We start from the raw sequence: 10,557 nt of genomic DNA, 5'->3' as shown, positions 1-10,557 counted from the left end.
CAATTAACCTGCACGTCGTCTTTCTTACAGTTTGGCTTACTTCCCAACCAATTGTTCAAGCGCTTTTGATTGCAACATGCGCCTTAATTTAGTTCAACAAAGAAACTGACAAGTTACTAAAGTGTGTGGGAGGGAACCGGAGCTCCCGGAGAAAACCCACGGGCGGGGAGGGGGGGACATACAGACAGCGCCCGAGGACAGGATCGAACCCGGGTCCCTGGAGCAGTCGGGCAGCGCCGCCCTAGTGTTGTTGTCCTTACTGCCTGTCCAGTACCCGAGGCACTTACGTACATCAGGTGCAGCTTTAAGGGTGGCGCCCGACTGTCACCGACTCTCTCCAGAATTGGCGGCGGACCAGGGTTTTTTTTTCCTTGTGAGGGGAAGCTCCCTGACAACCGAGCCCCCGCTGCGCCGGTCCCCCCCTCCTCGCATCTCTTGTTGTCCAACCGCTCGGTCAGAGCGGCTGACGTGTGCAGCCCTGCCTGCCTGTCTGACTGTCTCCAAGGCAGGTCCACGTTTTGGGGGGGTGTGTAGGAAGGAACTGCAGATGCTAGTTATAAACCGAAGATATAGACACAAAACGCTGGAGTAAACTCAGCGAGGCAGGCAGCATCTCTGGAGAGAAGGAATAGAGAGACGCCAAGAAAACAGCCGGCGTGAGTTGGGAAACAGAAACACGGATGACATGTTGGATCTCTCCTGAGCCGGGACCACAGGAGGAGTTTAGTTGTTCAACACAAAGCTCCTGGTCGGCGATCGTAAGGTTCGGGAGCAGCTGGACTTTGCAGGTAGGTAACCGGGCCCCATCTCACTACTCTAGCACTTTGTGCGGCTCTCACTGAAGCGAAGTTGCTGCAAGGACTCACTCGCCAGCAACGTCCAAACTTACAGTCGTGTTATGCAAACAAAAGTCTCCCCCCCCCCCCTGTTGCAACACGAAACGTAGCGAGAATATTTGTCGAAAGCAAGGTGCTGGGATATTGGCTCTGTGCTGGATTACCTAATTCTGATGTCGGCGGAGATTGTCTTTAATGAATAATGGATTGTGTTGTCGGCTCGACTGTGGTGTAGGATCCCCGGCGCTTTGATCAGTGTGGCGGGTCAGCATCACACTGGAGGAGACGTGTCAGGCTGGATATTAACATCGTGAAGTCTGCCGGTTTTCACAATTATTCGACACATAATTCCACGCTGTATGACTCTATGATACACCAAACTTCATTTAGACTGATTTTTGTCTCGCAGCTTTTCTCTTCATCTCATCTGTGGTTCTGTTCTTTCACCCTCCCGTTTCTCTTACTACTTCGTCTTGTATCCAAGTCTCCGGACTCATTTCCCCTCAACCTCTCGTGGCATCACATTGACACCTATTCTGTTTCATTAGTTCTATCAGAGGGCCAGCCTCATCTGGCCTATTTGATCTGTTTTGTTGTACTTCGTGAGCAATCAGCTCCGCTTATTTATTTTACTAGTTCGTCCTCTCTTAATTCGCCCTCTGCGCATAAGAAATTGCGCTTGCAGTTGAGCGTTGAACAGGTTCTGCCAAACGACGTGCATAAGATGAGGGCTGTTACTTCCACCTCGCCTTTGTCACTGAGTTCTTGTTCGTGTTTGAACCGTGGTTGAAATGTTTTTTGTTGTTAGCCGAGTGCCTTGGCAGAACTGAAAGAACTGTTGACAATAATCCTGATATTAAATGACGGACGATGGCACTGTTGTCAGCTTGTTGCATCGTGGTTGAGGCTGGGTAAACTCTAGGTTGGACTGGACCCGGTTTAGTGGACGGTAGAGGTTCAGACACTAACTGATTTTGTTCTGGTGCATTAGTCTTGAGCATGGCAACCAGGCCGTTGTCAGGCTGTGAACTCAGCCATTTCTTAACATTACATGAAATGATTTGAAACTCTTCCACATCATTTTTGCTCATGGTCCATAATCGTTTCTGTTTGGCTTAACATCAGTCAACTATAAAGTTTTTGGAATGATTCTCCACTCAACTTCAATAACTGTTGGTAGCAGGCATTGTATATTTTCACGGCACCAGCCTAAGGAAAACTAAAGGACATTTACTAACCTCCCCCTTTTGTAATTATCTGAATGGTGAATAGTAAATGGTGCCTTATTACCCATCAAATAAAATTAAAAAAGCAGTTATTCACATATAATAACAATTTAAAAAATACATTGTGAAGAAGTAACTTGTCAGAGGCAATCTCAAGATTAAAAGACAGTATCAGGCTTTGACTTGATTGTAGGAAGAGGACAGGAAATGCTTGATGTAAATATTTTTACCATGCACACCCACTTTGTCTCAGACTCTCTGTGTGTATGTGTGTGTCTCTCTCTTTCTGTGGTTCAGCTCTTCCAGTCACTGCTTTCCCTCTGTTTCTCTTACTACTTATGGTAAAATAGGTGCAGGAGTAGGCCCTTCGAGCCAGCACCGCCATTCAATATGATCATGGCTCATCAACTAAAATCAGTACCCTCCCTGTTCCTGCTTTCCCCCCATATTTCTTTAGCCCTAAGAGCTAAATCTAACTCCCTCTTGAAAACGTCCAGTGAATTGGCCTCCGTTGCCTTCTGTGGCAGAAAATTCCAAAGATTCACAGACTTAGTCTTGTTTGCACTTAGGGCTTTGGGCTTTTGTTTTGCACTCACATGGTTCCTTTTTAATATATTAAAATGTATTTTTGTTTATCATGTTATCTATGAGGTCTGTGTTTACAGACCTGTTATGCTGCCGTAAGTTAGAATTGCTTTGTTCTGTTTTCACTACATATGACAATTAAAACACACTCGACTCTTCAACTTTCTTACATCCAAGTATTGTGACTCAGTTTCCCTCAATCTCTCAAGACATTATTATGTTGACGTTTAATCTGTTTCATTAGTTCTATCATCGGGCCTGCCTCACCTGGCCTATTTGGTGTGTTTTGTTACACATATTAATTCTGCGCTATTCTTATTTTGATATCTGATTTTCTCCGAGGTTGCCTTTTGGAGGTGCCCACCACTATCTCAGAGCATTTATTGATAACCTTTAATTTATAGTGATTAAAAGTTGTAATAAGGAAAATGTGCAGAGTCGCATATTATTTACAGATGCTCCTGGATGTAATATTTACCGTGCAGCATCCAGGAGCATCAATTCTTAGCACTTCTAACTCAAACAAACGGTCCCATCAGATTTGGATGGGATAAGAACAAAAATAACCTGAGATTTAAAAATGAATGAAAAAGGAATCTTTAAAATTAAGAGAACATTATTATGGAAGAGATATCAAAATGATCTTCATGAATTGGGGTGGGGTGTAATGACAGAGGGGACTCATCTTGAAGATGATTGGACGGTATTTGTAGTTGTGTAGGAAGAAACTGCAGATGCTGGTTTAAACCAAAGATAGACACAAAAAGCTGGAGTAACTCCGTGGGACATGCAGCATCTCTGGAGAGAAGGAATGGGTGACGTTTCAGGTCGAGACTCTTCACCCGAAATGCCACCCATTCCTTCTCTCCGGAGATTCTGCCTGTTCCGCTGAGAAATGGGTGACGTTTCAGGTTGAGACTCTTCATCTGAGGAAGGGTCTCGACCCGAAATGTCACCCATTCCTTCTCTCCAGAGAGCTGCCTGTTCCGCTGAGTTACTCCAAGTTTTTGTGTCTATCTTAGGAAGATATTTGTAGTTTTTGTTTCTGGCTACACATGTACAGCTGAAGAAATTCATTTATATTTACTGGCCTTAAAGTTTTTAACATTTATTTCTGAATTTCGAGTTTCAGAAGTTTTTCCAAATGGACTTCATTGTGAGTGGCAGTTAAAAACTGACAAGATGTTGTAAGTCTAGTCAAAAAGATAAAGGAAACATATATAGGATTAAGAAGCTGAAACTTGATGAGGATCTTGATAAATATAACGGAGGTACAAAATAACTTAAGCATGATATTGGGAGGACTAAAAGAGACCATGAAATGTCCTCGACAAGTAGGATGAAGGAGAATCCCAAGGCATTTTTAGACATGTATTAGTAGCAAGCGGTTAGTTGGGTTTAGTGCAGGTCCACCCAAGGACAAAGGAGGATATTTAGGTGTGGATTCACAGGATGTGGGAGAGGACCTTAATGATTACATCACCAAGGAGATGAACCAAGGAGAAAGCAAGGACTACCTGAAATTGGAGGTCATTCTTGACATAGAAGCTAACATTGACTTCTCCAATTTCAGGTTGTCCTTGCTTTCTTCCTCTAACCCCTCCCTTCCCAGCTCTCCCACAGCCCACTGTCTCTGTCTCTTCCTTTCTTCTTCCCGCCCCCCCCCCATCCCCTCATCAGTCTGAAGACCCGAAACGTCACCCATTCCTTCGCTCCATAGATGCTGCCTCTCCCGCTGAGTTTCTCTAGCATTTTTATCTACCTTTGATTGTTTCAGCATCTGCAGTTCCTTCTTAAACAAGCAGAATATGAGGTGCTGTTCCTCCAGTTTGCCTCCCTCTGGCCACATGTAAACTGGAGGAACAGCACCTCGTGGAGGGATATTGACCACGTGCAGGAGATGGGATTAGTCTATTCTTTTGCTGTACTTTACCACGTTAAAGAAAAGTTTCACTGTCTTTGTTCAATTCTTTCTTCCGTATTGTAACCATAAATGGAGAGCAGCTAATTCCCTTATTCTGCTTACGCACGAGACTGTAGATGCTGGAATCTAGAGCGAAATAATCTGCTGGATGAACTCTCAGTCAGTTGAGTGGAATCTGTGGAGGGGGGGGGGGGGAGGTAAAAAAACATTGTTGACATTTCAGGTTGAGAATCAGCATCAGCAAAAGTAAAATCATGTGATTTGATTTTTGTCTCCTTTGTATATTTATTCTGTTATTTTAAGATTTTAACAACACTTAGGCACACAGTGTGACCAGCATTCAGCACTCCAAGAGTTAAAGGTAGAGCTTAGGCAGTGCATCAAAAGGAAAATAAAGGGACAATACAATATGTAACATAACACATCAAAAAGAACATAAGAATAGACTTAATGGGCTGCTAAGATGTTGCCAAATTGCTGATTTATTAATTGTAAACCTGGAGACATTGTAAGTTCCCTTGTTAGAGGCACACTCCAGTATATTAATGCTTGCATAACATTTCACAAGTCACAGTTCAGAATGCGGGAGTGTGGGAGTGAACTGTACATTAGTGACGGAGTTGCTTGCACCCTATGGATTTCTCATTAGTTTGGATAATATTAAAGGATACTGTTACTGTAACTGTATAAAGAAAGATCTGAAGAAGGGTCTCAACCCGAAACGGTCTGAAGAAGGGAATCGACCCGAAACATCAACCATTCCTTTTCTCCAGAGATGCAGCCTGTCCTCCTCAGTTCCTCCAGCATTTTGTGTCTACCTTCCATTTAAACCAGCATCTGCAGTTCTTTCCTACACATAAAGAAAGATCCACTAATTTGGCTTGGAGGAGGCAGGGACACCACCACGTGAGATCAGACTTTACCAGAATGCAGTTATGCTTGTCAGAATCCTCCCATGTCACTGACCCTTATCAATGTCACAATCGTACAGCATAGAAAGGCCCAACTCATTCACGCTGACCAGGATGCCCATCTAAGCTGGTCCCATTTTTGGCTTGTTTGACCTACAACTCTCTAAACCTTTCTTGTCAATGTACCTTTTAAAGGCCAGTCCCACTTATGCAACCTTTACAGGCGACTGCCAGCATCATGTTGAAAATTCAGCGGCGACCAGACAGACTGTAGGCTGTATGGTCGTGAGAGGTCTCCTTTAGTCATGAGAGGTCTCCAAAGAGTCGTAGCGTCTTTCTGGTCGCCACTGAATTTATAACATGTTGAACATTTCGGCGACCTATTACGGGTGCCGGCAGTCGCCTGTAAAGGTCGCGTAAGTGGGACAGACCCTATAAAATTTTAGTATTGTACCTGCCTCAATCAGTTCCTCTGGCAGCTCTTTCAATATACCCACCACCCTCTAAATGAAAAAAATTCTTGGGTTCCTATTAAATTTTTTTTTCATCTCGTGTTATACTGACTGCCTCAAATTCTTAATTCTCCAACCCTGGGGAAAACACTGTATGCATTCGCCCTATTGCTGTTCCTCTTGATTTTATACACCTCTACAAGGTCGCACCTCAGTCCCTTACATTCCAAGGAATAAAGTCCTAGCTCTCCCAACCTCCCCTTATTACCTATTCCTTACATACTGACTTATTTGAAAATCTTTTCTGCACCGTTTCAAGCTTAATGGCATCTTTTCTATAGCAGGGTGACCAAAACTGAACACAATCATTGTCTTGTACAACTGCAACATCCCAACTTCTCACCTCCATGCCCTGACTGATGAAGTGTACCAAAAGATTTCTTCTTCACATTCTCCATGTGTGACACCACTTACAGTGAACTATGTACTTTTACTCCCAAGTCTCTCTGTTCCACAACATTCCTCCAGGACCCTGCTGTCCACTATGACGTTCTTGGCTTGGTTTGACTTCCCAAAAATGCAACAACTCGCTTTTAATTGAACTATACTTCATTTGCCATTCCTTGGCAACACTTATCCAGCTGTTCAAGATCCTGCTTTAATTCCTGATAACCCTTTTTCATTGTCTACGAAGCAACCTGTTTTAGTGTCATTTGCAAGCTTGCTTATCCTGCCTTGCATTCCAAATCGTTGATATAGATGCAAACACCAATGGACCGAGCATTGATCTCTGAGGCACACCACTCATCATGAGCTGGTAACCAGTCTAAGAAACAACCTTTCACCATCACCCTTTGCTTCCTACCATCAAACCAATGATGTATCGTTAACTAGCTCTTCCTGGATCCCAAGGAAGAACTACAAGTATAATATGGTGCAGCATAACCCTAGAAAGTTATTGTTTTAGAACTAGGTGATGGGTGTGAATCGTTATGAATTAGGCACATTCCCTTTCTTTTTTGTTTAGCTCTACCTTCTTTGGATTTTTTTACTTATTTCCTTTCCCTTCCTAAGGCCCTCTTTTCTTTGGGGCCTGTTTTCTTTTCTTTTTTCTTTCCTTTTTTTTTCACATTCTCAAGCAAGCTTCATTCATTTAACGCCAACTACTGCGGACTACACTCCACTACTATCCTCATTCTTCTCCTCTTTCTCTTTTCTCTTTTTCTATTACAGCTTAAAGTTTAAAAAAAAAAGAGAGAAGTTGTACACAAAATGTATTATGTTGCATATCATGAATAAGATGTACGTGCAATGCTTTTAATAAAAATAAATAAATAGAAGAAGGAAGAACTTTGGTGACACATCGGTGCAACTATAGAGCTGCTGCCTCACAGTGCCAGAGACTCTGGTTTGATGCTGACTACGGGTGCTGTTTGTGTGGAGTTTGCATATTCTCCTTGTGACCGCATGGGCTTTCTCCAGGTGCTCCGGTTCCCTCCCACATCCCAAAGACGTGCAGGTTTGTAGGTAAATTTGCCTCTGAAAATTGCCCTTGGTGTGTAAACATAGGATGACATAGAATGGATGTGTGGGTGATCGATGGTTGGCGTGACTCGGTGGGCCGAAGGGCCTGTTTCCACGCTGTATCTCTAAACTAAACTAAACTCGTTGGCGATTAGGAAGGCCAAAAGGAGCCACAAAATAGCTTTGGCAACTCTGTCCTCGAGCCAGTCTTCTCCTTTGCCCACAAACAACCTACTCGATTCAGCTTTCGCCAGCTCCTATCTTATACCATCAAAATTTGACATGCCTCAATTTAAAACTGTGACGCGTGGAGCAGTACTGTCCTTTTCCATAAATATTTTATAACTAATAGAACTATAGTCACTGATTCCAATGTGTTCGGCCATTGATACCTCAGTTGCTTGTCTTGCCATCTTTCCTATCTCTTTCAAAATAAAGCTTGCATTTTAGGTGTTTTACTAATTTTCTGGTACTGCATATTATAAAAATTGTGAGCACACTAGATTTGGTGAATGGTTTTTATAGGCTGGGAAGAATGTGATTCAAAGGTAGACACAAAATGCTGCGGTAACTCAGCAGGACAGGCAGCATCTCTGAAGCGAAGGAATGGGTGAAGTTTCGGGTCGCGACCCCTCAGAGTGATGTCAGGGGAGTGGGCGGGACGGAGGTACAATGTAGTCGGAGGCAATAAGACTGGTGGGAGAACTGGGGAGGGGGAGGGGATGGAGATGGTGGGAAAGCAAGGGCTATTTGAAATTAGAGAAGTCAATGTGGGACTAAGGGAAAAAAGTTGTTCGGCACGGACTTGTAGGGCCGAGATGGCCTGTTTCCGTGCTGTAATTGTTATATGGTTATATGGTTATAATGTTCATACTGCTGGGGTGTAAGATACCCAAGCAAAATATGAGGTGCTGTTCCTCCAATCTGCCCTGGAAATTCCTCCAATCCAGCGCAAATTGGAGGAACTGCACCTCATATTTCGGTTGGGTAGTTTATACCCCAGCGGTATGAACATTGACTTCTCTAACTTCAAATAGCCCTTGCTTTCCCCCTCTCTCCATCCCCTCTCCCTTCCCAGTTCTCTCACCAGTCTTACTGTCTCTGACCACATTCTATCTCTGTCCCACCCACTACCCTGACATCAATCTGAAGAAGGGTCTCAACCAGAAACGCCACCCATTCCTTCTCTCCAGAGATGCTGCCTGTCCCGCTGAGTTACTCCAGCATTTTGTGTCTACCTTCGATTTCAACCAGCATCTGCAGTTCTTTCCTACACAAGAATGTGATTCATATTTGCAAGTTATACAAGGACAAAATTAAATGGGAATGTTGTGGTCCATTGAGTGGTGGACCTGTGGAACAGGTTATCAGCTTGTGATGAATGCTGACTCCCTCATGATCGTTCAAAAACTGGATCTGTTTCTGATTGGGTTTGAGATCACACATGAGATGTGTATCCTGCAATGTAAATCAGGGCTGGTGTTATGAGTGGTCTATTTTACATTGCATGAGTGAGTTCAAAATAGTTTCTTTCCTTTATTCCCTCATTATTAGCCGTTTATCTTCATTTTTTATTTAGCCTATTCCATGTAATTGTATCAATTATTTTTATAACTCCTTTTAATATAACAGAACATCCTGAGGTACTTTGTAAGGTTATTCTAGACAAAGAACAATAGGTGCAGGAGTAGGCTATCCGGCCCTTCGAGCCAGCACCGCCATTCACTGTGATCATGGCTGATCATCCACATTAAGTATCCCGTTCCTGCCTTCCCACCATATCCCTGGACTCCGCTATCTTTAAGAACTCTATCTAACTCTCTTGAAAGCATCCAGAGAATTGGCATCCACTGCCTTCTGAGGCAGAGAATTCCACAGATTCACAACTCTCTGGGTGAAAAAGGTTTTCCTCATCTCCGTTCTAAATGGTCTACCCCTTATTCTTAAACTGTGGCCCCTGGTTCAGGACTCCCCCAACATCGGGAACATGTTTCCTGTCTCTGGCCTGTCCAATCCCTTAATCTTATGTTTCAATAAGATCCCCTCGCATCCTTCTAAATTTCAGAGTGTACAAGCCCAGCCGCTCCATTCTATCAACATATGATATCAATCACCATTTGATACTAAGCCAAATTATGAAGTATTAGGGTAGATACAATTATAATATTTAAAGATTGCACTTGTATAGGTACATGGACAGGGAAGGGTTGGAGAGATTTGGTTAGTGGGACTAGCTTAGTTGGGTAACGTGGTTGGCATGAAGGAGATGGACCGAAGGGTTTATTTCTTTTTTTAAAAAAAAATAATATTTTTATTAGAAGCATATACATATAATAGCAACATTGTTTGCCAATTACATATATACAAAGCTTCTATTTTTTTTTTGAAAGATAGAGCTGTAGAGAGAAAAAGAAATAAGAGAAAGAAAAAAAATAAACTATGAACTAATGGAGAGAGGAGGGAAAAAACAAAGGGGAATTACCAATAACACAATTTTGGAGATAGGTCTGTAGATTATAAGGTGTAATTATTCATCCAGACCTGGACTCCAGTTTCAGTCCAGCTTCCGTGTTGAACCAATTTACCTTTTTAGAAAATCAATAAATGGGGACCATGTTCTAGCAAATAGTTCTGATTTGTCATTTAAGACAAGTCTAATTTTTTTCCAAGTGTAAGGTCTCAGACATTTCCGTAATCCACATTTTAATTGTGGGGCTTGTTGGATTTTTAGTATTAATTTTTTCCCAATTATTATACTATAATCAAGAAAATGTCTTTGATTTATTGTAAGTTTTATACTTAGTTCTGATATTCCTAATATTATTAGTTTTGGATCAGGATCCAATTGAGTATTAACAACTTCAGAAATAATTTTTAAAATATCCGAAGGGCTTATTTCGATGCTGCTTAGTTCCGACTGACCAAAAGCTTGGTCAAAACATTAGATTATAAAGAAACACAAGAAGCTGCACCTGGAGGAACTTGGTGGGCCAGGCAGCATCTGTAGAGGGAAAAGATAGATGAAATTTCAGGTTGTGACGCTTCAGTCCTGACCTGGAACGTAATCGGTCCATTCCCTCCACAGATTCTGCCCCTCCA

At 42.6% G+C, this 10,557-nt stretch overlaps 1 protein-coding gene across 1 annotated transcript in view; it reads left to right on the top strand.

Moving 5' to 3' along the window:
- Positions 1-240: 240 nt before the first annotated feature.
- Positions 241-10,557, top strand: part of LOC116971601 (rho guanine nucleotide exchange factor 28-like) — a 144,314-nt gene continuing 133,997 nt past the window's right edge. Inside the window, exon 1 of the mRNA XM_033018835.1 lies at positions 241-788. The gene's annotated coding sequence lies outside the window, so the exon portion shown is untranslated. The remainder of the gene's footprint in view (positions 789-10,557) is intronic.

This window comes from Amblyraja radiata, chromosome 3 (assembly GCF_010909765.2).
Source record: "Amblyraja radiata isolate CabotCenter1 chromosome 3, sAmbRad1.1.pri, whole genome shotgun sequence".
Taxonomy (NCBI): Eukaryota; Metazoa; Chordata; class Chondrichthyes; order Rajiformes; family Rajidae; genus Amblyraja; species Amblyraja radiata.
Note: the sequence above shows the minus strand (reverse complement) of the source record. Positions and strands in the feature narration are given on the sequence as shown.